The sequence below is a fragment of the Chrysemys picta genome, chromosome 10, assembly GCF_011386835.1.
Source record: "Chrysemys picta bellii isolate R12L10 chromosome 10, ASM1138683v2, whole genome shotgun sequence".
NCBI classification, from domain to species: domain Eukaryota; kingdom Metazoa; phylum Chordata; order Testudines; family Emydidae; genus Chrysemys; species Chrysemys picta.
In genome coordinates this window covers 87,852,829-87,877,529 of record NC_088800.1, presented here as the reverse complement: position 1 = coordinate 87,877,529, position 24,701 = coordinate 87,852,829, and the positions used below count along the sequence as shown (strand labels likewise).

Genomic DNA, 24,701 nt, shown 5'->3' with positions numbered 1-24,701 from the left:
CAAATATTTATTGAAGCAGGATTTGCAGTGCCTTGCCAAGAATATTTTTCAGTGGGCTGATAAATATCCAGCAGCTTTGGTGATTTATAACATGTTACTTATTAGTTTTAATGATCGATATATCTCCAATTGCCATAGCTCCTATCAGTAAACCAGTATACAGAAACCTTTTATTTACCTGAAAAGGCAGTCCCATACTGAAGAGAATCACCATTAACTGTGACAAATAAAAGTGAGGGGGAGTGTAACAGTCTGTGATTGCAGGCAGTGGCGTAGCAATTGTTAGCAAGGTGCACATGTAGTTAATATCCTTCTTCTTTGGAAACAAGCATTTACCATTGGAGGCAGAAAAGTGTCTCCATTCACAAGTACAGGTACAGTTGGATTGGGAGTCTCATAAATTTTTCAGGCTTCCAGGCACAGGAGGGTGCGCTAGTCACACATACTTGTGTAGATCTGAGGGCCCAGGGAGAACAGCCATGCAGACACACAGGAAATTGTACAGGCTACTATCCTCTGATCCCACTGAGGATTACCAAAAGAAACTGCACCATTTGTTCAAGAAACTCCCTAAAGATACACAGGAACAAATCCACACAGACACACCCCGGGAGCCCCGACCAGGGGTATTCTATCTGCTTCCCAAGATCCATAAACCTGGGAATCCTGGACGCCCCATCATCTCAGGCATTGGCACTCTTACAGCAGGATTGTCTGGCTATATAGACTCTGTCCTCAGGCCCTATGCTACCAGCCCTCCTAGCTATCTTCAATACACCACTGACTTCCTCAGGAAACTACAATCCGTTGGTGATCTTCCAGAAAACACCATCCTGGCCACTGTGGATGTAGAAGCCCTCTACACCAACATTCCACACAAAGATGGACTAAAGCTGTCAGGAACAGTATCCCCAATGATGTCACGGCTCACGTGGTAACAGAACTTTGTGACTTTGTCCTCAGCCACAACCATTTCAGATTTGGGGACGATTTATACCTTCAACTGCGATGGGTACTGCATGGGCCCATAGTATGCCAACATTTTTATGGCCGACTTAGAACAATGTTTCCTCAGCTCTTGTACCCAAGTGCCTCTCCTCTACTTACACTACATCAGGGGTCGGCAACCTTTCAGAAGTGGTGTGCTGAGTCTTCATTTATTCACTCTAATTTAAGGTTTCGCGTGCCAGTAATACATTTAAACATTTTTAGAAGGTCTCATTCTATAAGTCTATAATATCTAACTAAACTATTGTTATATGTAAAGTAAATAAGGTTTTTAAAATGTTTAAGAAGCTTCATTTAAAATTAAATTAAAATGCAGATCCCCCTGGACCCGTGGCCAGGACCTGGGCAGTGTGAGTGCCACTGAAAATCAGCTCGTGTGCCGCCTTTGGCACGTATGCCATAGTTTGTCTACCCCTGCACTACATTGACGACATTTTCATCATCTGGACTCATGGAAAGGAGGTCCTTGAAGAATTCCACCGGGACTTCAACAATTTCCACCCCACCATCAACCTCAGCCTGGACCAGTCCACACAAGAGATCCATTTCCTGGACACTACAGTGCAAATAAGGGATGGACACATAAACACCACCCTATACCGGAAACCTACTTACCTACATGCCTCTAGCTTTCATCCAGAACACACCACACGGTCCATCGTCTACAGCCAAGCCCTAAGATACAACAGCATTTGCTCCAATCCCTCAGATAGGGACAGACACCTTCAGGATCTCTTTCAAGCATTCTTAAAACTACAATACCCACCTGGAGAAGTGAAGAATCAGATTGACAGAGCCAGACGGGTACCCAGAAGTCACCTAGTACAGGACAGCCCCAACAAAGAAAGTAACAGAACGCCACTAGCCATCACCTACAGCCCCCCCCCCCCAGCCTCTCCAACACATCATCAGGGATCTACAATCTATCCTGGAAGACGATCCCTCACTCTCACAAACCTTGGGAGGCAGACCAGTCCTCGCTTACAGACAGCACCCAGAGGCAAATACTCACCAGCAACCACACACCACACAACAGAAACACCAATCCAGGAACCGTCCCCTACAACAAACCCCATTGCCAACTCTGTCCACATATCTACTCAAGTGACACCATCACAGGATCTAACCATAGCAGCCACACTATAAGGGGCTTGTTCATTTGCACATAATGTGATACATGCCATCATGTGCCAGCAATGGCTCTCTGCCATGTACATTGGCCAAACCGGACAGTTTCTACGCAAAAGAATAAATGGACACAAAGCAGATGTCAAGAATTATAACATTAAAAAAACAGTGGGAGAGCATTTTAACCTCCCTGGACACTCAATTTCAGACTTAAAGTGGCCATTCTTCAACAAAAAAACTTCAAAAACAGATTTCAGTGAGAAACTGCAGAACTGGAATTCATTTGCAAACTTGACACTATGCAATTAGACCTGAATAAAGACTGGGAATGGCTGGGTCACTACAAGACATAATCTCCCATCAACTGTTGAGTACGGGCCATCCACCCTGATGGAATTGGCATTGTTAGCACTACAAAACATAATTTTACTCTGTTGACATTCACACCTTCTTGTGAACTGTTGGGAATGGGACACATCCACCCTGATTGAATCATTGACCCCCGCACTTGGTAAGGCAACTCCCATCTTTTCTTGTGCTGTATATTTATGCCTGCCTACTGTAATTTTCACTCCATACATCTGAAGAAGTGGGTCATAGTCCACGAAAGCGTATGCGCTAATAAATTTGTTAGTCTTTAAAGTGCCACAAGACTCCTTGTTGTTTTTACAGGAACTGTGTTGATTCTGTGTAGACTGGGCAGTGGTTTTCATGTGTGCGTGCACACACACTCAAGACAGGGTATTACAATGGGTTGAGTGGACCTATGTGACATAAGGAGGATAGTGATGACTTTAGTAATTTATATAAATAATAAAATTAATAGCTGGATTAAGTAGGATAATTTTTTTTTATAACTTTCAGGCATCAAGGGCCGGCGTAATCCAGGATACTGGAGCAGATGGACCACTAGTCTGATCAGGTATGGCAATTTTTGTTTTCCTATGATTACTAACACATTGGAATTTGTTTTATGAGTTGTACCTAAATGCTACATGGGGGCTTTGGGTAGGAATTTGATCACACACATCTGCTGCCCATTCTGGATGCCCCCAAGTATCCACAGACCCCCTGACCCATGGCGCTAACGTAATTTCAAAGGGTACCATATTCTGGAGGGAAAACTTCCAGGAAGGAGCAGAGGAACTATGGCATTACCATTTAGAGAGGTGAAGAAGATTGGGACCCCATGAGTTAGGAGTCTTTACCTTCTTATTTAGTGCTATATTATTGCTGAATCTTCTGGTGCAGCTGACCTGTAGGTGCCTGCATGGAACTGTATTTACAAGCACCCCAGAAAGTGCCTACTGCCCATTCCATGAGTTGATTCACGTAATGTGTCACTTTTGAGATTTTCTTTCATCTTTTATTACAAAATAGCATTTGCCTTAGAAGAGGGAAAGCACACTCATGTCCAGTGCTCTAAGGTGCTCTAAGGTGTGGAATAATTGTTTATCACAAAGCAGAGCTTTGCACCTTATCATTTCCAACTGGTTTTAGTCACAGAAAGGTTAGATTTATTCATTCATATATTTCAGTTTGTCCTTTTAAAAAAATTATTTCAAAAAATCAGAAGATTAAAGTCTAAACCTGTTATTAGGATAAGTAAATCTAAAAGAAAACCGAAATCAAACACCATGGTTACAAAACAGTTCCAAACAAAGGAGAAAAACGCTGAAATGAGGTACATTTTGAGAGTAGACAGGTCATTTTTGCCATTTTCATTTGGAGGGAATTTTTCTCTACGAGTGATAGAGTAAATCAGAAAAGTTATTAACCCTTGTGGGCTGGTCAGTATCTTCAGATATCATCAGAAGCTTTTAGGCAGAAGACATGCTGAGTGGAGCTTGCATCTATATAACCAGGCATATGTTGGCCAATTAGTTTCGTAAAGCACAGAGGATCCAGGAAATTCCCAATTTGTGTTGGGAACACCTACCCATTTCCCAGGGTCCTGGAAGCCACTGGGCAGCACGTGCTTGACCAGTGGAGAGGAAATGGAAGTTTAAGTAGGTGGGCTGTCCCCCCACCAGCTGGGGAAAGTGAAACCATGCTCCTAACAGTGGCACAGCCACGCGTCCTTTGCTCAAGACTGTCTTTAATAATTTAGAAACAAAGATGCAAAACAAAGCAACCTTGACAGCCTCACAGCCCCGTCTCACAGCCCTTTCTCCAGGACTTCCCAGGCAATGCTTCTCCTTACCCAGCTCCTGCTCCCTGCTTTCTGCATGACAGGTGCCGAGCACCCCCTCCCAAGTCCTACCCGGTTCCCCTCTGCCTACAAGGCGGAAGCCTTATGTGTCATTTCCTGTAGGGCATATGCCTTGGAGCAAGCTTGGAGCTGTGTAGCAGGATGGGTGGAACTGGACAAAGAGCATCAGGTTTAGAAGGGACTCAATACAGTGTGGCACCAGTGGCTCAGGAATGCAGGCCAGCCATGGACAGGCTGCTGGTTGACAAGCTCCAGAATCCCAGCCTGTAACACTGTGGGCAATACAGATCTTGCCCCTACAACTTTGCCTCCTGGCCTGCAGCATCCCTTATTGCGAATGGACATTTCAGGAAAAGACCATTTCAAGAAAGCACATTTTGGGAGACCATGGGGGCTCTAGCCCAAGTCTTGTAGGGGGAGGAGCTGTGGGTAATGGGCACATGACAAATCCTAAGAAAGATGAGGGCAAAGTGGATACCAGTCTCTCTGTGAATGAAAAAGCCAGTGGGACTTCTTAAAAGAAAGTGTTTTGGAAAAAAAGGCAGAATCTTTGAGGATAGCATAGCTGGGGTGGAAAGAACTAGAGGGGACACTAAGAGAGGGAAATAAGTAAGCTGTAAAATCATTATCTAAAGAATTGGGGGACAGGAACGCTATATGTACTTCTGAGGCAATATGAATAGCAGAGACCATGTGATTGCAGCTCACGCGGGGGGAAGGGAGAATGCAGAGAGCACAGGGCGGAGCTGAGACGCCACAGCCTGGCCTGTTTCCCCTCTTGATTGTCACCTGTCTGTTGTGAGTGGACCAAGTTGCAGGGTCTCGTGCTTCCAAGCCAGCTGGGTCGGCCAGTGTATAGTTACTGTTCCTAACCCTTCTTCTGTAAGGCACTTATCCCAGGCACTGACCTCTTGTTTGAGCCCTCCCTTGGGTGGTGGGACTCTGCAGTCCAGCCACCCCCATTCCCAAATCCTGGAACCAACGCCTCAGACCTCCGAACCCCTAGTGGCTTAAACACACTCCCCCATAGTTCCACCTAGCTGTGGCCGCTCTGACTTCTAATTTAACTCCTTCCAAGCAAGTATGTCAGGAAAGCAAAGAACATAGGCTTAGCAAAGGCATTTCTAATCACTGTCCCTTTACTCTTAACAAGCTCTACAGAGTTACAGAACTTTGCAAAATGACAAAAGTCCTGAGTCCAATACAAGATATTACCTCTCACCCACCTTGTCTCACTAATATTCTGGGACCGACATGGCTAAAACAACAAGGCAAACAAAAGTCTTGAGACACTGTCTCCTCCACTGATCTCACCCATCGTGTGAGTCTGAGGTTTGTCAGCGTCCACGCTGGGTGGAATCATTCTCTCACTCCTGTTTCCATGCAGTGATGATCTCCCCCTGCGCAGAGAACCACCCCTGCCCCTTAAATACAGTCTCTCTCCTTTTGCCTTGTACTCAAGCTGAGAAGCTGTAGTTATAAGCCATGCTATAAATTGGGCCAGTGTTTGAGAGACAATCAAAGTTGATGGCCCTATATTGCTCTGTGATGGACCTTTCCCGGGCAGGGTAGCAGTCTAAAATATATCATCATAGATTTGCCTTGGGTAAGGTTACACATGCATTTGGTAGCTGTCTAGCATACTGGGCAAGATTATACATGCATTCAGTACATAGCACAAAATGGAGGTTAATACAAAATGGAGTTCACAATTTGGTACAGACATATCCCACTGTGTCACAACAGACATCCAGCATTGTGTGGCAGTCTTAGCACAGGGGAGGAAGGCGGCAGGAAATTCAGTGATAAATGTGATGGAGATCGTGGGAACAATAACGTCTTACCACTATATTACACCTTGTCTCTGAAAGGCCCATACAGGCCATCTGGATAGAAATCACTTCACCCACTACTGAAACACAGCAGTAGGCTGTGGGGTGGATTACAGCAGCTATTTATCAGAGCACAGCAATGCTACACAGTCTTTTAAGGAAGGAAGTGAAAAATAACTTCACCACCAGAAACTGCAGGGGAAATTTTTGACAGGTAGATGTAATTACCCAAGTTGCAGCTTAGACACTTAGCTAATAGTCCTTCTCTTGCAAAACGTGCCAGGGGATTTTAACATTAGTATTAATAATATTGTACATGCTTTAAAATCTTAAAATTATAGCCAAACTCTCTCTCTCTAATCACTCACCACTGCAGTGCAGCTGCTTCAGGATCCACTGTGATTTCATTTAACAAGTCTACAGTAGTATACTGCACATAGACGGGGAATGCAAGCACGCACACAGAGTACATGGTGCCCGTGAGAATATGGGTTGCTGTGTTGTGTAGTGTGCTTTTTACTTTAGGAGAATTAGGGATCACATAACTGGCAAATGCAGGAGGGAAGGGAAGTCTGGACCAGGCCTTGGCTACTGTCCCATATCCTTTTGATAGAACACTAGAATAGGGTGTCTGCAGATTCACGTTAGTGACTTCTATAGCTGTGTTATTTTTGCCCCTTGACATCGGAGGGTCTGTCACTCTTGTATTAATGTAAAACTGTGACATCAAGGCTGTCAGTCCACTATAACGATTCGGTATGAAAACTGGTGTGGGGAGTTCCTTCTGGCTATAGGCACTGGTAAGAAATATCACTTCCGGTGAGATACAAAAATAAAGTGATTAGAAAGAAGCAAAGAGTGAAGGGGGAACATTTGCTTTTCATTCTTGGGCCACTTTCCTTTCAAAACACAATAGGCTTCAAAATGTTCAACAGGTGATCAAAGGGATAAAGAACGGAGTCAAAGAGAGAGCTTGGCAGCATTCCTGATCAGAAAGGTGTGGGATGTGGAAAGCTGTGTGGAGAGAAAAATGAAAGAGACTCGGTGCATAGCTCCTCTAAATCTGGAGATGAATATTTTTCAATTGTTCCAACCCCTCATTCTCGGCCAAATGAATGTTCATTTTGTTTGCTTTATGGTCAGCCAAGCAGACAGCACATGCAGTGCCAGGGTCAGCCGCAGAGATAATGTTCACCCAATGAAAAACAGAAGGACGGTCCAATGAAAAATTACCTGACATTTACATAAAGTTGCACAGATCAGACATGCAATCCTGATCTGTCGGGCCTGCAGGGGACTGCTGAGGCTGTGATGCCCTTGGGGGATGTCATGAGTCCCTGGCTCAGTTGGGGGGTGAAAGTGCCCTTTCCATCAACCAGGTCCTCCCCAGAGCTCTAATCTCACTGGAAGTTTCTGTTTAATGTAGAATCAGATCCTCTTGGGGCTTCTCAGCCTGTGAGTGCTTCACAGATTTGTTTTTATGCTCTAGTGCATGTATTTTTAAAAGCATATGCAGTTATTTGTGACTGAACATCACACCCGTATTAATGAACACTGTATAATTATTGGGTGGATTGACTTTTGCTCCTCTGGCTGTATTTTAAAGATGTTTTAAAAGCTTTGCTGGAGTCTGCGGGCATTTCAGAAATTAAATTTAGACTGTGATTTTATTACCCTTTTTATTTAATTTATCTTAACTGTTGCTTTCAAGCTGTGAACCAGCTGTTGACTTTGGAAAAACATTGTTCAATTTGAAAGGAGCATTTTAAAGCGTAATGTAATGGCTGTAAGTAATCACTACAGCAATTATATTCTCTCGTGTTGCGCGTCACCATAATCATATTGGAGGTTGAAAGAACATGCAGGATGTTAAGGGAAGATGTGCATCAAATTCATACTCCTCATCCTCGCCATGAAGGCCCAGCACAAGCCCGCCCTGAACATAACCCTGCTCCCCCGTCTGCCCTAGCAAACCTCCCTCTCCTCTCCCACTCCACATGTTACAGCTTCTGACCAGGGCCGGCTTTAGGAAGTGCGGGGCCCAATTTGAACATTTTCGGCGGGGCCCCGGCAGGGATGACTAACAAAAAAAAAACATGTAAAAAAAAGCCTTTCATTTCTTCCATGTATTATTTACTTTCCATAACTATATAAATAATAAAATTATATATTATGTACATTGCATCATATATGCTGTTGATCAGTTATTAATGAGCTCTGTTTCACAAGTATGGGTCCCTGCCACTGCCACTCCTTGCAGATGTGGTGTGCACATGTGTGGGTCCCAGCTGCTCCCTGACCCTCTCATTGAAGCAGGTGTGCAGGGTTACTGCCCTGGGAACTGCAGGGCACCAGTGGACATGGGACTGGCTGGAGGCAGGGCAGGGGCTGACTGGAGGTAAGGTCTGGCTGCAGGCAGGGCAAGGGGTGCGGGGCTGGCTGGAGACAGGGGTGTGTGGAGCGGGCTGACTGGCTTCAGGCAGGGTCACAGGTGGGTGTGGCAGGGATTGGCAGGGCTGGAGACAGAGGAGTGCAGGACTGGATGGCTTCAGGCAGGGTGGTGCAGCAGGGGTTGGCTGGAGACTGGGCAGGGGGTGCGGGGCTAGCTGCGGGCAGGGCAGAGGGTGCAGCAGGGGCAGCTGGAGCCCCGGCCCTTTAAATATCCCCTGCGCCCCCACTATCCCAGAGCTCTGGGGGCTATTTAAAGGGCCCGGGGCTCCCCTCCTTCTACTGCCCCAGGCCCTTTAAATAGCTGCGGGAAGCTGCGGGAGCCCTGGGGAAGTGGCGGGGCTCCAGCGGCTATTTAAAGGCCCGGGGTGGTAGAGGCAGCGGGAGCCCTGGACTTTTTAAATAGCCCCCGGAGCCCTGCAGCCCTACCCCAGGGCTCCAGCAGTGGGGCTCTGGTGGCAATTTAAAGGGCCTGAGAGCCCCAGGCCCTTTAAATTGTCCCCTGGGGAAGCCAGGCCACGCTGGTACACCGTACCAGGGCATGGGCGTGGGGCCCTCTTAGGGGCGGGGCCCGATTCAGGGGAATTGGTTGAATTGGCCTAAAGCCGGCCCTGCTTCTGACAGACCAGTTCCTGTGCCCTCAGACAGACTGTGCCACATGGCCTCCCTCTCCTCCCTGAGCCTCTGTCTTGTGCGGTGTCTGCACCTAGCCAGAGTATTTTTCTGAGGGCCCAATCCTGCGACAAGCCCATGAGTGCCTCTGCTCCCAAGCAGTTGGCCCCTGTGTGTCACTGGGTGTTGTGAACTGTAAATGCTCAAAGCAGAAAGATGAAGCTCCACTTCCTCGTCCTGTGGGTGCCAAGCAGGAGAGCACACTCGGCTCCTCAGCTGGGTCCGCTTGCTCTTCCCAGGCTGGACGTGCCTTTCCTCCTGCTTTTAGAGATGGCAGCTGGATCCTCATCTCCATGGCAGGCTCATCAGCTCCTCTCAGCCACTGCCATTCCCTGCGGGCCTGACAGGGAAAATGGAGCTTTGGTCCTTGACGCTACTTGGGGCACTGTGGCCCCAGAGCCAGGGGACCCAGTTGGGTCGTACACCATGCTACTACACGGGGCCAGGACTGCCTCGGAGCCTATGGTTACACTGGAGAGCTTACAGTGGCGCAGCTGCATCGATGCAGCCACAACGCTGCTGCAAGCTCTCGTGTAGCGGCAGGGCCGCCCAGAGGATTCAGGGGGCCTGGGGCAAAACAATTTCGGGGACCCCTTCCATTAAAAAAAAAAGTTGCAATACTATAGAATACTATATTCTCGGGGGGCCCCTGTGGGGCCCGGGACCTGGGGCAAATTGCCCCACTTGCCCTCCCCTCTGGGCGGCCCTGTATAGTGGCTCTAAGCCCACGGGCGAGAGCTCCCCGTCTACATAATTAATCCACCCCCAATGAGCAGCGGTAGCTGTGTTGTCAGGAGAACCTCTCCCACCCACGCAGCGCTGTGCACCCCAGCGCTTAGGTCAGTGTAATTTATGTCGCTCACTGGGGTGTTTCTTCCACACCCCTTAGCTACAAGTTTTGTGGACATAAGTGGTAGTGTAGACATGGCGTCAGAGTCAGGAGTGTGTGTATGGGGGGTGGGGAGTGCTCAGAACTCTGGAATCCCCATCCCCTAGAAAAGAATAACAATGGAGGGGTAATGAGCAGTTAATGGTTTGTGCCTCTCATCTACTTCAGGAAGGAATCTCCTCTGTTTACTTGAAAAAAGAACAGGAGTACTTGTGGCACCTTAGAGACTAACAAATTTATTAGAGCATAAGCTTTCGTGGACTACAGCCCACTTCTTTTTTGCGGATACAGACTAACACGGCTGCTACTCTGAAATCTGTTTACTTGGTAACTGCTGTCTGGGTCACCCATGCCAGGGCTCTGGAGGAAAAGCCTGGCCATCAGGAAGTTTAGACTTGAAATTAGACGAAGGTTTCTAACCATCAGAGGAGTGAAGTTCTGGAACAGCCTTCCAAGGGGAGCAGTGGGGGCAAAAGACGTATCTGGCTTCAAGACTAAGCTTGAGAAGTTTATGGAGGGGATGGTATGATGGGATAGCCTACTTTTGGCAATTAATTGATCTTTGACTAATAGCGGTAAATATGCCCAATGGCCTGTGATGGGATGTTCGATGGGGTGAGATCTGAGTTATTACAGAGAATTCTTTCCTGGGTGTCTGGCTGGTGAGTCTTGCCCACGTGCTCAGGGTTTACCTGATCGCCATATTTGGGGTCAGGAAAGAATTTTCCTCCAGGGCAGATTGGCAGAGGCCCTGGGGGTTTTTCACCTTCCTCTGCAGTGTCGGGCATGAGTCACTTGATGGAGGATTCTCTGCACTTTGAAGTCTTTAAACCACAAGCTGAGGACTTCAAAAGCTCAGACATAGGTCAGGGGTTTGTTACAGGAGTGGGTGGGTGAGATTCTGTGGCCTGCGTTGTGCAGGAGGTCAGACTAGATGATCATAATGGTCCCTTCTCACCTTAAAATCTATGAGTCTATGAGTCTATTGTCAGTGCAAGAAAAGAGAAATAGCCAGGATTTAGGATTTCCCTCTCCCCACCCCTTTCATTTATTTTTTTGCAAAAATCAGGAGGGTGCTGTGCAACTTCCTATATTCTGGAAAATCTCTCGATAATGGTTTTAAACCAAGGCCCAGGGTTAATATGCATTTTGTGCTGGGAATGGGGTGCATTTCACCTGGAGTAATCTGGGGTATGTTTTATATTCACTTGCTTGTGTAGTGCTCTATACAGACAGTCCGACACGTTGTATAGCCAGGGATGCCTGGCCCTCTCCCCTCCTTTCTCTAGGATGCACTGGCCACCAGGTTCAAGACATATATTGTGCTCGGACATCAGTTCCCCTAGGAGCTTTCTGAAGTAATAATGCAGTCGAGGAAAACCCGGAAGGAAGCTTAGATGCTGCAATGTTCTAAACCTTTCCCTGAAATTGTTTTGTGGTGGGGTGATGGAGTCTATTAACTCCGCACTAGCCCAACAAGGGTTAACCACTCACTGTGGGCTCAGGAGGCCACGCCCCTTTGCCCTGCTGGGCATGCTCCAGCTGGACCCAGGGTATAAAAGGAAGCAGCTCAGCTCAGTCTGGGCTGACTGAGGAGGAGAACGGACTGCCAGGGAGCTGCTAGAGCTCCAGACAGCGGCGCCCGAACACGCCGAGCCCACTGAGGGCCCCCAGTTGACCACGGAGACAGATGGCCGCTGTCCCCAGAGGAACTGCCGGAGCTGGAACCACCGGTAGGAAGTGGCCTAGGGAACATGTTTGTGGAGGTTGGAACCTGAACCAGAAACCAGGGCTACTGTTTCCACAGGGCCCTGGGTCGGGACCTGGCGAAGTAGAGTGGGACAGGTCCCCTGCCGTGCCTACCACTGGGTGTGGCAACCTCTCGAGATATTAGGCACCACAGCCTGGGACTGTGAACGTTAGGTGCTACTGCCTGAGACCAAGGACAAGGACATGGGCCAAGGGGCCTTGCTGCCCTGAATGCAAGGGGCTGCAGTAATTGAAAGGGGGTGAGCTTTCGCTCTCCCCCACCCCCTTTTCTCCTGGACAGCCTGACACCCCACGATGGGGTGCATCAACCCTGCAACAGGTGGGTTGTTAGTTTTGGGTGGTGCTTGCTCGGTTTGTATTTTGTTATGGAAAGAAAGATCTGATGGCAGATCTTGAGCCCAGCAAGAGGCGTCTAATGCTGATGACAGCTGAGAGAGCACCCATGTGGGGGGCAGGAGGCAGAGAGAACTTTGGCAGAGCCAGGAGACCAAAAGGACTGGTGGTGATGATGCATTTGGTTGCCATGGTTTTAGAGACAGGGTGGAAGATGCACACTGCAATGGGGTTAGCGATGGCGCTTATGTTGGCTGTGGTGGGCAGTAGTCATGGTGCTGAGTTTGGGATGATCATTAGGGTGACCCTTCTACTAGTCTCAGTCCCAATTTGGTATTAATAATGTCATTTTTCAATATGTAACCATGGACTTTCAGTCAGAATAACCTTCCCTTTATACTGAAAGAACAGTAACGTCTGCTTGTGACGGGGAGAGAGAAAGCACTGAGTGTGTGCGTGTGTGTTTGCACAAACCTCCTTTGTGTGTCTGCTGTGAACTGAGCACAGAATGGCCCTGCCTTTGCAGACAGCAGTCCTGTGAGGTTTAAAGGTGCAGTACACAGAAAATCACAGGCATAAGCACATTGACATGTCCTCATTTCAGATCCAAGTCCAGCAGGAGATGGGTGCGGGACGGTGGCTGTGGCACAAAGTGAGATGGGCAGACTCTGCATCATGGTGGCAATGGTAACATGACTTGTGATTTACAGCTTATCCTTCTGCACTGTTAATGCCCCCTGACCAGTCTCTGGGGTAACCCTAGTAGTACCCCAGGGCCATGTCTCCCCTTGGGAATTGCCTCAGCATCACTTCTTGTGCGAAGGCAGGAACTCCTCAGTCCCCCAGTGGTAGAGTCGCTGTCATTAGCTGTTCATATGACTGGGAGCTCCAGCTCAGAGATGAGCAGGACTCGCCCCCCACCCCTGTGTGGTTTCTGGTCCTAGCTTCAGGAGCTGTATTGCTGGCTACCTGCATAGGTGGGAAATGGAAGAAGGAGTATCTTTAATAAAAGCAGTTCAGAGCAATCTGGGGAAGGCCTGCTCCTCCAGGCATGATGGGATGAGAGCTAAGCCACCAGTCAGAGCCTGCCCCTATACCTGTATATAAAAGCAATACAACAAAAAACTGCTGGGCAAGCGATGGAAATGGACCAGTGTTCTGGAAAGTAAAAAGCTCAGCCACCATCCCAGGGTATTTATTAATGTAACCGCGTGAAATTCCTCTGGGTGCAGCAAATGAGACATAAAGTGTAATGCCCGATGAAAGCACAAAAAGACATTTTCAACAGATGGAAAAAACAACTTTCATACAAAAATAAAAATTGATAGACTATGCCGTTGGTAATCCAAATACCAGGTAACTCTTTAACAGTACCCATTACTGTCTGCAAAGTATATTTCAATTGTTAAATGTGCTGCCTGATCTGTCATCATCCAGGATTTAAAATGATGAATCCTACCCTCTTCCATCTTCTTCATTGTAAGAAATTAATCAAGATGTCTGACAAACGGCTGCCGAGCTCTGTGGAGACTTCAGACCTCCAGACCATGCTCGCTGTCACTCGGGGCTGGAACACGGACACTGACCTTTCAGTGGCATGTCTCCTCCCTATTTTAAAGCTGTTTTTGAGGAGCCCCCATTTTAGGGTGTGTTAGTGACTTTTACGTGGCTGATGTGCTAAGTCACTGGTAACCAGTCCGTGAGCTGTCCACGCAGACATTGTGATCACCAGCTAAATATCTGTGGTGTCGGGGTGGAACTCCAGACTCTGCTCCTGGACAGTGGGAGGCTTACACCTCCGTTAAAAGAGGAGAGCCTTTAGCAATCCTGGTGTTGGGGTTTAGACCCTCTTCTCAGCCCTCCAGCCACTAACATGCCATGATCAGATCTTTGAGCCCATCTGACACATTCCAGCTTTTGTACATTTTATGTATAGAAATGACCAAGACCTAGTCACTTTTTTGGCTCAGTTTTTATTATTGTTTCACCTGCTTCTAAGTGGAAACTGTGGGTGCGCGCAGATTGGCGGATGCAGTCATAGAAACATAGAATATCAGGGTTGGAAAGGACCTCAGGAGGTATCTAGTCCAACCCCCTGCTCAAAGCAGAACCAACCCCAACACCAGTCAGTTCCGGAAGAGATGAATTCATCACTTCTGCTCTGGGCCCCGTGCTTTGGGGGGCCCAGTGCGATTGGCTGGTGCTGTCGGTTCCAGAAGAGATGAATCCGTCACTTCTGTCCCGGGCCCCGCACCCCCTTCGGGACGGCCCTGGGTGCACAGAGCAGCTCCAAGCCCAAAGGCTGTGCTACGTATTCTGCTCTTTGCAGCAAGATCCATACTCCCTGCATTGGATGTGAAGGTCTAAGGCAGGAGCTTTCCTGGCTGTACATTGTGACATCTGCTGCAGATGTAGGAAGGGGGTGAGGGCCAGTCTGGCCCAGTCAGTCTTCTTCCTCTCTGCCGAGACTGCCAACAGTTGCAGCTGTTTTTGTGATGGGGGTGCTGGTCTGAAGCCCCCCCCCACCCTTCAACAGCAGATGCTTTTGCTGAGCAACTGTTTTCACAGGTTCTGCAAGGAGCTGCTCTGTCCTGCAAAGTAGCTCATTTGTCTTTATCCTCAGAGGAGCGCCCCTGCCGCTCCTGCTTTTTTGGTTGTTTTGTGGCCCTCGGCCGTGTCGGAGACTCCGAGAAGTGCAATGAAGAGGAAGCCAGTTCAGTTCCTTCCCCCTGCGTGGCTGTGCTGCTGGGAGGGAGGAGCTGGCTCCCAGCTTTCACTCAGCTGGAATCTCCTCATTTATATGCCTCAAACAATTTCTGTGAATTTAATTAATCACAGTTTACATGCTAATAACCCTTGAAATATTTTTATGGGTAAATAATGGAAATTCCCTGCTGTGGGGGGATCTGCTGGTTCCAACTTTCAATTATTTTATAATTTCCTTTCCATAAAATGATCAGAGAGTGAGACCATGGAAACTAACAGGAAAGGATAATTAGCAGCTGCGGTGTGGACTGGTCCTAGAGCGGGAAAGATCTTATTCAACGGCTGCTAAGTGTCGATGTTTAATAAGGGAGGCCTGATGTCTTTGGTGCCACCCAGGGAGCACCACCAAGTTCGGGGAGCCTGGCCTCCGCTGTCAGCTGCAGCACTGAAACCACAGCATCTCTGGTTGTAACGGGCGAGACTCAGACTAAGGAGGCTCACGTTGGATTCAGTGTGTTCTTTGGCCGTCCTGCCTGGCTGGCTGGTTGCGTAGGCTTGCCTGCCCGTCAGTGGTACCCAGGGTAGAGATGGAGAGTCAGGGATTCACCAGGGGCTCAGGACTATATGGAATGGGGCCCCACAGACTCCTAAGGTAGATACAGACGGGGGGCCAGACTGACACTACCAAGGGAGTAGAGATAAATGTGCCTTTAAATCACTTTTATTTCCCTCCTGATGCTGGGGCTGGCCAGGGACAGAGTGCCCACGTGAGGCTCGGCTGGGCCAGTGGTCTGGCCCTATACCCTTCTCTATCTGAGGTGTTTGCGGCGCCCCAGCCTGCCCAGTCTCTGGGCACCTGATGAGTTGTTATCCACAGGGTAACACTGACTGATGCTGTGGCCTCAAGGGGCCCGTCCAGCAGCTGGGGATCACCAGAAGGGCTCCGGTCATGGCCACTTTCTCCTGGGAGTGGCCCCTAGGCACGAGGGGAGAGGAGGACATGGCACGGGCCAGGCGCCAGCTCTGCTGTACCAGGGATGCCCCTCACACAGCGGGATGCTCACACAGATGGGTCAGTTGATGCAATGCCTGGAGGGGGAAATTTCCAGACAACTTTCCTCTGACTCTGTTACTAAGTGACACGTCTGTGGAAATTCTCAGTCCCCTTGTGGAGCAGCAGCCACCTGGGGACGCTCCCCCCGCCGCTGCTTTACAGCCTCATGGGCTGCTGTGAGTGTTGCCTCTCCCTCCACACTAACTGCACTGGAGCTCGCAGGAGGACATGGCTCCCAACAGGGCAGATAGGGTTGGGCTGACTTCAGCTTCGCTCTCACTGCTCTCTTGGGCCACAGCTCAGAGCACAACCAGGCCCCCTCAAAACAGGGAGAGGCAGTGCACTGGTGGGGCTAGACTAAAGCAAATTCACGTGCTATGGAGAAGAGAAAAGTGCGAAGGCATCATTCACCAGACACATCTCTGCAGCTCAGAAAGGGCCTGGTGCCACTTGTGCCCATTCATGAACAGAACTGGCACTGCCCTCTGAGGCAAATGCAATGACAGATGGCTGCCCCACTGCGCAGCGGGTGTGCGCTGGGGGAGGGGACTGAGCCCCCTCGCAGGGCTGGCTGTGAGTTGGGATGGGGGGGCTGAGCCCCCTCGCACGTCTGGCTGTCGGCTGGGGGGGGGGGGCTGAGCCCTCTCGCACGGCTGGCTGTGGGTTGGGGGGTGCTGAGCCCCCTTGCATGGCTGGCTGTGGGTTGGGATGTCGGGGGGAGGCTGAGCCCCCTCGCACGGCTGGCTGGGGAGGGAGGGGCTGAGTCCCCTCGCACGGCTGGTTGTGGGCTGGGGAGGGGGGGCTGAGCCCCCTCGCAAAGCTGGCTGTGGGTTGGGATGTGGGGGGAAGGCTGAGCCCCCTCGCACAGCTGGCTGGGGAGGGGGGGGGCTGAGTCCCCTCGCACGGCTGGCTGTGGGGAGGGGCTGATTCAATAATCTGCCTTGTTGCTCCAAGTAATGAGGTGATGGAGTGACAGGTACCTTGACTGGCTATCACAGGCTGCTAAGCTGTGGGACGCTCCGTCTGGGTGCGAGGGCCGAGTTCTCTGCTCCCTGGGGAGGAGGAAGGTTCATCTCTCTCCATCCTATGCCAGGGACTGGGCCTGCAGTAAGTCTATGTGGAGTGGAGATTCCTTTGCAATGGAGAGTTTTACTGGGTGTCAAGGGAGAAAGAAACAAACCCCCAAACCCAGTGCAGAGAATTAACCTGGGCAGACCCTGCCTCTCTGCTGTGTGTGGGGCATGCGGGGAGGTTATTGGTGCATGGAGGGTAGTGGAGATATGACTTGCACAGTGCTTTTAATCCAGCAACCAAATGGTTAATGAATTGTGAACTGTGTGTACGTGAACTCAGCTGGAGTCCAGGGATTGGCAGGAGCACCGGCTCCACAGCCCATGGGCGCTGGTCAGTCTGCAGCTGGAGCTCCTAGTCTGGGCAGAGCAGATCTCTGGAAGGGGGTTGGATCTCTAGCTGCTTGAAAGACTCTTTCTGGTCATCACGAAAGGGAAAGATTTTGTTTAGGACAAGGTGTGAACGTGTGTCTGCTAGTCTGATGGTTTTCTCCTCCGTGCTTGTTGTTATGATTGAACTGTCACTGTTTATCCCTGGAGTGGTGGGAGTGTGAGGCACCTTACAAATAACATTATTATTTTCATCCTGTAGAGAGGACTTGAGGCCAGATCCTCAATGGGTGTAAATCATCCAAATTCCAGTGGAACTACCCTGAGGAAATGGCCCTGCATCTGTATGCTCATTAAATGCCAGGTCTGCTGCTGGAGATGTTATAACTCCATGTTCCCCCATAGCAAAGTGCACCCTTCTGCCAGACAGTGGAGTCTGTTGGAATAGTTTAGCATGGTCCGGTTTCCAGACCCCTTACACACACACACGCACGCTCGCTCGCTCTCTGGAATGTGGTGGTGTCAGAGAGTAGCGCTTGCTAAGGAGGAGACCACCATCACTGTGTGATTATTATAAATGCTGGGAGATAATTGTACTGTTCCTAATTTATGTTTCCTTTTCCTCCTGCCTGCAGTGTTTTCCCTTTCACTAAATGCTGTATTCACTGTTGTAATTACTACTTTAGTCTGTAATATCTCTATCTGAAGTTCCCAGCCCCCAGCCGCCTTCAGGACTTTCACCATAAAGAAGTGTGGTGTCTCAGCTGCGAGGGTCCTGCTGAAATAGCTCCCTAAATAAATAAAAGGCAAATTAGATATTGGAAAATAACTGTAAATATCATCTAAATTCCTAGGGAACTGACTCTGACCTTCTGTGCTAGGGACAAAGGCGCCCAGCCTGAACAATACTATTGGAAGGAAATCTAACAAACACTGGCCATCAGGCTCCATGGACTGAAATCGGAGAAGAGGCTGGTAATAAGTAAAGACCAAATTCAAAGGTGTGCCTGGGAGGCAGACAGTGCCAGGGACAAAGGAGGAAGCGGAGTAAGTATCATCAGGCTCATATAAATTCATCCTGCCTGTCAAGCCTGAAGAAGCGACTTGTGAATGTGAGCGTGCAGGGGACAACTTGTACCAAAGTCTAGCACCCCTCCCCAGGTGCTCTGGGGCTGACGTTCGGCTCTGCCACTTCCTCTCTGCCTGAACCGTCCCGTGGGGATAAACAACAAGCCCCTGGCTGAGAAACCAACAGGTAGGTCACTGCCAGGTGTCCCATTGCTGGATTAATCCTTCTGTGTCCAGCCCGCAAGCCCCCCTCTCCCTACTGGGCTTTGCTCCCTGCAATCATGTATGTGATATATTGTCATTTTAAGATGCTTAATGAACTGATCAAATTTTATCAGTGACTTTCTCACTAGTCTTCCCTTCCCCCACGAGATACTGGTAAAAGCTCCTCTTGTTCCTTCCCTTTGGCAGCATTAGTTCATTCTTTTTTCTGCGGTCACCTTCCCCCTATAAGCGATCTTGTGTATGTCCTGGCTTCTCCTCCATGTCCATTCTGGGTACTGCTTTGTGCCCTACGGTCCTTTGAGGAGAGGCACCTCCACTGTTCCCAGCATTCTTCTTTCATGGGTATCTGTTGATCCCCTCTAGGACTCTTCAGCCTTCTTGTGGATTTTAATATTCCTGCCATTGCACATGCTTACTAGACTGAAATCCAACATCTCATATCTTGTTCTGCTGCTTTCAATGTCCTTCGCTGTGCGGAGTCCACCCACCTTGTAGCCACTGGCTCCGAGCTCCTGGTCATTTTCAGCAGTGCCCTCCCATCAGCATGAAGTGGATCCAGGATGGGTTCCCCTCTAGTTGGATCCTCTACTTCCTGGACCCTAAAGTTGTCCCCCTAGGAACCTAAGAACCCCTTTGGTGGGCTGGAGCACTGTGAGGGGCACAGGCCAGATGCTGGGCTAGCTAGATGTTTGGCTGCATTTGTTATTCTGCTGATATCTGGGGAGCTACAATTCCCACGTGTGCTATCTCACAAGGAAGCCCAGGAGCATATTGTCCTTGCTGTTCTTTGGCCACATGGGTCTGTAGCAGGTGCCCACTGTCCCCAGGCTCTCACTTATAGCCTCACCACACATCCTTAACAGAGTGTATCTCACTGGCTTAGTACAAGCTCCGGGTGCCACCTTTCACCTCTTCTGGCCTCTCCTAGAACACTGTACTGGTCATTGCTGTAGAGAGTTGGTGCTGATTCATTTGACCTTGTGGCCCCTACATCAAGCACAAACATCAGAGTTTTGGGGATTCTCCACTTCCCTTTGGCGTGTACATTCTGTGTCTGTGCCACAGGGGCAAGTCACTGTAAATGAATCATATTCAGCAAAAAGCTATTCTGCTGCATCTGCTACATGGCTCCTGGAAGGATCCAACATCCTTCTCTCTGCGCCTCGTGTAGCTCCTCAGTTCTTGCTTGAGCTGCTGGACTTTGTGGATTAGAGTGGTGTCAGGGATGTGGCTTTAGAAGGATTTGTTGCTATGGAATTGTTCAGGTAGAAACTCTCAGTGTTCTGTCTCACAGCCTTTTAGCAGGAAAGAGTATCTTTGCACTGCCAGTCCCAGGTCCCTGAGGTTCTAGTTTAAGGCATCTGCTGAAGGTATTTTCCAAAACAGGGACAATGCTGTACACTAGTATAAGCTCCTGAAGAGGGCAGCATGGGTTAGCTGATGTTACCGTACAGAGAATAGTACTTTACATTCCAAGCATGTCTCAGGCAGAGCTAGTGAAATGTAAAAGAGCATTGAAGGAATCGGTAGTAAAACTCTTGGCTCTGTGATAAGATGCCTGGGTTGGGCAAACAGAGTTATCCACCATTCCTGCTACTACAGGAAAATATCCCCTTCACCAGCAGTTTGCTACCTTGCCACAGGCTGTATCTGACAGGCAAATAAGTGCTGATTCCACAATGCAATATGTGCTGTCTGTCCTACTCCTCTCTCCAGCATGATGGGAAAACAGAAGGGAACTTACAGGAAACCCCACCTGTTAGTAAAGTTGAGCTTCCTGGAATGTATTTTCCACCATATTTTATGATCTTCTATGTTTGCTCTTTATTCCCTCCCTTTCAGTGCCAGTTAGGCCTATGGTTCACACCTGGGCACGCTACAACGAGCCATTTTACAAGAAGTGTGTGTATCAGCAGCACTCATATGATGGTTTCTAATAAAACAGAAACATCGCATATCAGCTTCCATTTACTTAACTGCTTGTCACCATTTCCCAAACAGCCTGCTCCGGGTGGACTTTCTTTTAAAACGGTTGGTTTCTCTTTTCTATGTTACGAACACACAACAGACTGCATCAGTGGAACGTTATGGCTGCACAGTTAAAATACAAAGTCAGGAAATGTAAAAGTTAAGGTTCCAGCAGCAACATTAACCCGGCTGCATGCACGTTCTGTCTGTTTACAACAGACAGGGGCATAGTAAACTACACATTCCGCCAGAAAAACAGGGACAGAAAATACTGCATAGGAGCAAACGCTGGGAGGAATCCTGTGGTCCTTGATGTTTATTCTTTGCACCAGTGTTGTTTTGTGTATTTACTAATAGTTGCTTGGGGCTCTGCAGGTTACCCCTAGCTGAGGTACAAGGAGTGTGGTGAGTCTCTTTGCTGTTCCTATCATTTGCCTGCACACCGTGTTCAGTGGCTTCCATTGCCCTGCCTGTAGCTTGGAGATGAAGTGCTGGCTCCAGGAGTATTGTCCATGTCACTCATTTTCAAGGGTTGTGTGCGGTTTTACTGTGTGTTTCAATGAGTTCTGTCCAGCTGCCCTCGTGCATCTTGTCCCAGCAAGCAGCCTCTGGCCTGGCAGGTGGGGCAGTGATATCCCAGTTGGACAGAGAGAGCCTGGTATAAGTGGGAAGAAATCCAGTCCCCATATGTCCTTTGTCCTGCGCATGGATCAGCGCTATTATCAGTACTCAGGACAGGGCGATGTCCAGGCACAGTCTCCCCTGCCCCAGGCCCTGGGAAAGCCCACTCTCCATAGGATGGAAGAGATGTTGATATGCAGGGGGGATGGCAAGAGCTGGCAGTGCAGCTGTCATGGGGGGCGAAGATCCAGCTTTTGCAGTGTGTCCTATTGGATCCGTTGCTGCTCCTGGAGTCTCCTGCCCAAAGAGCTGCTCTTCAGAATTGGACGGATGCAATGCAGATAATGGCAGGTCAGCTGTACGGGGGGACACACTGCAGTAGCTGATCAGCAGTGGAAGACTACTAATAAAGTGGGCTTCTTTTTCTTGAGCCAATATTTATCTTTTGCTCTCTTGTCCTCAGAGACTGTGCAGAATCCCACAATAAACAAATAGCCTCCATCTTTGGCAAGAAGGGACAGCAGCAGCCAGGAGGCAAAGCTGCTCAGAGCCACAGAATGAAGAATTTGGCTCTTGTAGAAGCTAATTAACCAGTAACATATTAGCCAAGTCTTGCATCTTTCCCATAGCTCTTATACTTCTCTTCTCTTTGCACTTTTCGCTATCTCCCCTCTGTTTAGGAATCTACCCAGTTCATCAGACAAGTTTTGTGTCTTCAGGTTTGTGAACATATTATTAACTAGTAGCTGAAGGCATTTGGACCAAGTTATCCACCATCTGTACAGTCTGCCTCAGACAACAATGAAATTGTTGCATTCAGATTAGCTGTAGGGCAAGGGTGGTGATTGGTGAGTTACTTCTGATATCACAATGGTCTAGGACTCTTGGCATGACATAGGTACATGCCTTTCTACAGCCATACACCATATGGGTGTAACTCGTAGAGGCAAAATGGGTGAGAATTTAAAAAATGAACGGTCACAGACTGCAAATCCCAGTGATGATTGAGCCTGGTGATATTCTGAACAAAAGAGCCCTCAAGCATGCTTGTAGCTGGTTCTGTCCCTCCACACTGACTCGACAAATATTCTAGGGTTCAGAGTGACAATCCTGAAATCTTACTGCATAGATTGTTAAGCGCTGACAATGCGCTCAGTTGTGTGCAAGACTAAATAGAATCTCTGCCCCAAGAAGCTTACAATTTAAAAAAATATAAGATGCTTTCTCACTGAGAGACTAGTCACCTGGGAGACCCAGATGAAGGGGTTATTTCAGTTAATCCTCTGATTTGGGGAACGGTTTTCCTCCTCATCATTGGAAGCAAGGATGGACATACACTTACAACAAGCCCGTAATGCTAACTTGCAGGGGAAATCCTAGAAAAGAACTTTAGCTCATTTGGTATTACTGTGGATGGCCGATCAGGATTAATGTTATTACAAGTAATACAAGTGGGAATCACAATGATTAGGCCGTTCTTTTAATGAGTTTTCCAAGAAGGATAATGACCGTTTGTATATCTTCCATGAGCTCCACGTGCCAAGCAGCTCTGGCACCTCACCGCAGCAAGTGGCGATTCTCTCCTGCCCTTCCAGGCTTTCCAATCATGAAGTTACACAGCGTTCATCCCTATTCAGACGGTGCTTAGCCACAAAGCCACAAGACAGGGAAGAGTGGGGCAAACAGAAGAGACGGTGCCTCAATCCAAGTGCTTGTGTTGTGGGACAGCTGGGTGAGTTGCATGCCCTGGCTGTTGTCTGCCCAGCACTGAGTAGATTTCCCTGCCTCGTGATTTGGGTAGCAGGAGAGGATTCTATCTGAATGTGAGCTACGGGTTCTGGAGTACTTTAGATTGTGACAGTATCACAAGAACCATGTGAGTCTCTGCTTTCCATCTTTCCTTACAGCTCCTGGAATGGCCATTGTCAGGAATAGCCCATTCACTGGGAGTGTCTGCGCCCAGGGTTTCTACAGCGCCTGCCCTCTCCCCCTCTCAAATGGCGACTGAATTGAGTAAAACAAAGCTCACATGAGAGAGAGTACAGCACACTCATTAAACTGCAACACATCCGCCCGGGAAGCAAACAGAGTAAGAGGAGGAGGCATCCAGTTCTCCTGGCCCAGCTCTTAAGCCTGCACCACAGTTATCGTGTCTTCGTTAAGCACTGATTGTGCTTGGCCCTGTATGAAACACATGGTTGCTGCCCCACAGACCTTACAGTCTGCATAGTTATGGACCAAACCCTCCTGGAGGAGAGCAGCAGGCATGGACTTTGGGTGTTCTTGCAGAATACTGTTCAGCCAGTGTAGTACTGACGTGCTCAGAAGAAACCTGATGCTGGCTCAGCTCATAACTGATCTAGCACCGAAGATCATGTATATGAGTTTCTGGCTACTAACCTGGGAAGCTCTTGACTGTGGAAGTGAGGTCAGAGGAAAGGGAAGAGATGCTCTTTCCAACGCTGTGTCGCTAGGCCCAGCGTTTTTGGGAGTGAAGAGATCAAAGTGCAGTTGCAGCTTGGGACTTGGCAGTTCTGTCACATTGTTGGCATAACAGCCTGTGCAGCAGCACACAATCCGAATGCGAGTCTGTTCTGTTCTACAGAGCGAATAGTGTACCGTGCCTAACTGAAGGAAGCCCTAGACCCTTTCCAGAGCCCCAGCCTGTATTTCAGAGGTGAGCTACCTGCCTGAAACACCCTACCATCCTGGCAGCACATTCTCATTCCCATCTGCAATTGGTTAGCTAGACAAGCAGTCTCTACCCCTGCTGCCAAGCTGGGCGAGGTGTCATGACATTACCATTATTCTTAGTTTTACAAGCAATTAAAAAATTAAATCAAAGGGCTGGTGCTAAAAATAACGATTTTTAGTGTAGGCTGGAAAGAAATGGAAACAATTTCAAAGCGTGTTTTAAACACTGCATTTTCATTATAGACATTTCAGCTGCTTTTCTCGCAGCCAGGATCATTCGCTCCAGCTCCTGTGTGTTTTCCATGCTGAGGCCTGGCAGCTGACAAGGGGGCGCATGCCATGGAAATACTGGGCAAGTGTCACTCACTGATTCCTGCAGCAGGTCATGGTTGAATAATGAGTTAAAAATCCTGGACTGATGATGTTGCCTGACAACATGAAGCGTCCGAGGTGTCAATCCTTGTGTTCTTTTTTGGGTGGAATGAGCTGAAGTAGCTGTGTTCTCTGTGATAAACCCCTCCCCACAGAGCAATGCAAGTCCCTTGGCTTTACACACAGGGAAATTAGTTTGAACCAAGTTTCTAGATCAACGTAGCCAAACAAAACCTTATGACTGCAGATTCCCTGTGACTCTCCATAGCGCTTTTGATTTCTGGACTGAGGCATTTGCAGC

General features: G+C 48.7%; 1 long non-coding RNA gene across 3 annotated transcripts in view; it reads left to right on the top strand.

Annotated features, from left to right (window-relative positions):
- Positions 1-24,701, top strand: part of LOC101946374 (uncharacterized) — a 90,274-nt gene that overhangs the window by 15,647 nt on the left and 49,926 nt on the right. The window contains exons 3-5 of one of the 3 annotated variants that reach the window (XR_010591241.1): positions 1,325-2,647; positions 3,001-3,058; positions 18,334-18,707. This is a non-coding gene — a long non-coding RNA (uncharacterized LOC101946374). The remainder of the gene's footprint in view (positions 1-1,324; positions 2,648-3,000; positions 3,059-18,333; positions 18,708-24,701) is intronic. The other 2 variants (XR_010591242.1, XR_006175105.2) reach the window with 2 other exon arrangements.